Raw genomic sequence first — 4378 nt, forward strand, 5'->3', positions numbered from 1 at the left:
AAGATGTAAAAATCTTTGGATTTCTAATCAATGAACCAAAAATCACGTCTCAAGGAAGTATACATTATATACCTCAAAACTGCTGGAAACACAAAGATAAATCTACTATGCTATTTTGACTACAATTGAGATATTTCTATAGTGTAAGAAAACTTTCCTATTTGAATCATTTTCTTTCTTACTCTTTTATCTCCATCAGTTGCTACTCACTCTCCTATAATATTTTCAGACTGATTCTACCAAGATGCCACGACTGAAATTTTCACTCTTAAGTGTTGAAACTCCTGGTTACTTCCATCTGCACTTCTTTTCTTAGCCTCTTATTGTCTTTTATGTCTCTCCACACTTTTTATTTCCTCCTTCCCTCTCAAACATCTTTATCTTACTTATTGCATATTCCTAACCACCAAAGCACTGTTGCAGCTGGGAAGCAGATTCTGAGATAAGATCTCTTTTATTTGTTAGAAAGTAGGGTCTGGATTAACGACTATGGAAGGAAAAGGAAATGTCTAGGTCCATTCAGGCTTCTGTAACAAAATACCTTAGAGTTGTTGGCTTCTAAACAAAGAAATTTATTTCTCATAGCTCTGGAGGCTGGAAGTCTGAGATCAGAGTGTCGGCATGATCAGGTTCTGGTGAAGGTCTGCCTCCTCATTCATAGCAGCTGTCTTCTCACTGTGTCTTCACTTGGTGGAAAAGGGGAGGGAGCTCTCCAGAATTTCTTTTATAAGGATGGCAGAGCCCTCATGATCTAATCACCTATCAAAGACCCCCATCTCCTAATCCCTTTGCATTGAAGGTTAGGATTTCAATGTATGAATTTTGGGGGGATACAAACATTTAGATTATAGAAGGAGGAAAGCAGGATGGGGGAGAGGGAAAGGTTAAGCCACAACATAGTTACAACAAGGACCTCAGCTCAGTCAGCTGATCCCACAGGGAGCTCTGAGGCTGATATGGCTGTCAAAGTTTCTGCGTTTAAGCAAGGAACTAAGGCCTTTATACCTCCACATCGATCAGTCATTAGTTGTGTACTGCTCCTAGAATGGGAGCATGACCTTGGGCAACGAGACTATCTCCACCTGAGACAATTTCTGAAGAAGGATGGTAGCTGAGGGCTCACAGCAACAATATTGTAACTACCCAGGGAAGAGGTTGATCAGCCCTGAAAGGGGATCTCAGTGACACATCATAATGCCTGCTGCAAAGACCAAACTTGTTCAAATGTGACTTTTAACACAGAAAGCAAGACTAACACTTTCTTTTTTCTTTTTTTTTTTTTTTGAGACGGAGTCTCGCTCTGTCACCCAGCCTGGAGTGCAGTGGCGCGATCTCTGCTACTGCAAGCTCCGCCTCCCAGGTTGATGCCATTCTCCTGCCTCAGCCTCCCGAGTAGCTGGGACTACAGGTGCCCGCCACCACGCCCAGCTGATTTTTTTGTACTTTCAGTAGAGACGGGCTTTCACTTTGTTAGCCAGGATGGTCTCGATCTCCTGACCTCGTGATCTGCCTGCCTCAGCCTAAGACTAACACTTTCTAGGGAATTTAATGATCTTTGCTGACTAAGAACTTTATATCACACTGTGATGCAAGACATGAAAATATTATGACACAAGATATGAAAAGTCTTCTTTCTTAAACTAACGCAATTCAAGGGATTGAATTAGAGGGAAAAAAAAGACTCAAGAAAATGGGGTGGGGATGGGAAGTACCGAGTATGATGGTTGAAGGATGGACACTCTGTGGAACTAAGTGCAAAAGAAAAGCCCCAAATAGTATGGGAGCCAAAAGGATTTTAAAGAACATGGTTGTCAATGTCTGAGTGGAAGTTGTTGGTGTTGCATCAATGTAAATCTTTCTCAACTCATCCACCCCCCACTAAAGTCTTTATAGAACTTCTTCATCCAGCATTTTACATGAATGATGTAATTTTAGCAGAAACTAAGTATAAGCTTCAGATTCATGAGTGGGTTGTGTAGCATGTTTACATGGAATCTGGAACCAGAATTTGGCCATTTGAACTTTTTGACAATTTTCATAAACCTTAGCAAATGTTCTTATTTATACATGGGCACAGAATGGGGTTTACATTTATCTTAAAAGATTTCAAGGGGTGAGGAAACTCCAGGTTAAGCTTGTGAACTGAAGTAGTTAAGCAATGAAATACTATTAATACAGAATTTTAAAAAGGAACAGCTTTGGAGCTCATCTGCAGTTGAGATAGCAAAGATGCACTAAATATGATAGAAGAAAGGACATTTTTCTTATTAGTTGTGTCCAAGGCCACATTCAGTCTAGATTTTCTTTTCCCATGAAAGTTATGGGTGCTGATGCAAACCCTGCTTCAGCTGTGGTAGAAGGCATTTTGTGGCAAACATATTCACAGAATTTGTCAATTGTGTGTACATACCTGACAGGCCCTTAGTTTACAATTTCTTTTCTGGCATGGATGTTTGTGTCAACAACTTATTAAAGGACTAGAGCAATGAAAATCAGATTAATAAAATCTGTTTGATAAAGAAAATCATTGTAGTTTTATGATTAAACCTAGAATAATTAAAGGGAAAAATGAAAAAATAATCCGTCATTTATCAGGTACCAACTCTGCACCCAGCCCTATGCAAGGTGTCTCAAATCCTTATACAGCTTTGAAAGATAGTCCCATTTTGCACTGCAGAGCCCTAGGACGACAAGGGTTACATCATTCAAAAGGACACAGAACTAGGATTCAAACTCAAATTTTCTGGTTAAAGATTCGTAGTTTCCAAATTGCTGAGAAATTTTGAAATTTTCTCATCAATTCTGATAAAAGGAAATTTTGCTTTAGCAAACTCCTATGTAGAATACAATGATCATGAAATGGAAAAACAGAAGACGAAAGAACAAAAAGATCTTTATAGAACTGTTGGTCAGGCCGGGCTCGGTAGCTCACGCCTGTAATCCCAGGACTTTGGGAGGCTGAGGCAGGTGGATCACGAGGTCAGGAGATTGAGACCATCCTGGCTAACACAGTGAAACCCCATCTCCACTAAAAATACAAAAAATTCTCTGGGCGTGGTGGCAGGCGCCTGTAGTCCCAGCTACTGGGGAGGCTGAGACAGGAGAATGGCATGAGCCTGGAAGGCAGAGCTTGCAGTGAGTGGAGATTGCACCACTGCACTCCAGCCTGGGTGACAGAGAGAGATTCCATCTCAAAAAAAAAAAAAAAGAACTGTTGGCCAGTTGGATTGAGGTATCTTCAATGGCTAATTAAGAAAGTATTGGTAATTAACAAGAACTTCATCGTAACCATACCTGCATATTATTTGAATTTGTTATAAAACACTCACTCTATTTAGTAAATTATAATATCTTAAATATTTTATGTTTTATCAGTGGTTACCAACATTCTTTTGTTGACTTTAGGAAATGTAGCTGAACTTGTGGACTTAAATTATATTTGTAATCTGTAAAAAAAAAAAAATCTATAAAATCTGTAACTTATAAAATGATATACATGTGGGAAGAACAGGCAAGGATTATCCATTTCTGAATGATGCCTAAATCAGATCTGTCCATGTTTAATTTCACTATATCTTAAATTTATAGATGTCAGGCCACAGGAGTACTTGCATCACCACACCCCAGTTTCATTGGCTAAGCATGGAGAGAGACTCTGTTTGGGAAAACGTAAGGGAAAAGAACAAAAGTCTCTGCCTGGTAATCCAGAAAATTCTTCTGGATCTTATCCAAGACCACCAAGACTGTACCTCTATGAGTCTGCAAAAAACACAGCGATATTATGCTTGGGTCCCAAGTCCCTTCAAATACCTGGAAAGCCTTCTCAACTACGATGGCACAAATAAGCCCAGACTGCAAATACTACAATAAATATCTAACTCTTCAATCCCCAGACACCAATGAACATCCACAAGCATTAAGACCACTGAGGAAAACATGACCTGACCAAATGAACTAAGTAAGTCACCAGGGACCAATCCTGGAGAAACAGAGCCATGTGACCTTTCAGATAGAGAATTCAAAATAGCTGTTTTGAGGAAACTCAAAGAAATTCAAGCTAAAACAGAGAAGGAATTCAAAATTAGATCAACTTAACACAGAAATTGAAATAATAAAAAAGAATCAAACAGAAATTCTAGAGTTGAGAAATGCAATTGACATAATGAAGAGTGCATCAGAATCACTTAATAACAGAACTGATCAAGTGGAAGAAAGAATTAGTATGTTTGAAGACAGACTGTATGAAAAGACACAGTCAAAGGATACAAAAGTAAAAAGAATAAAAAATAATGATGCACACCTGAAAGATCTAGAAAATAGCCACATAGCGGCAAATCCAAGCTGTTGGCCTTAAAGAGAAGGTAGACAACGAGATCAG

Source organism: Symphalangus syndactylus, chromosome 10, assembly GCF_028878055.3.
Source record: "Symphalangus syndactylus isolate Jambi chromosome 10, NHGRI_mSymSyn1-v2.1_pri, whole genome shotgun sequence".
Lineage (NCBI taxonomy): Eukaryota > Metazoa > Chordata > Mammalia > Primates > Hylobatidae > Symphalangus > Symphalangus syndactylus.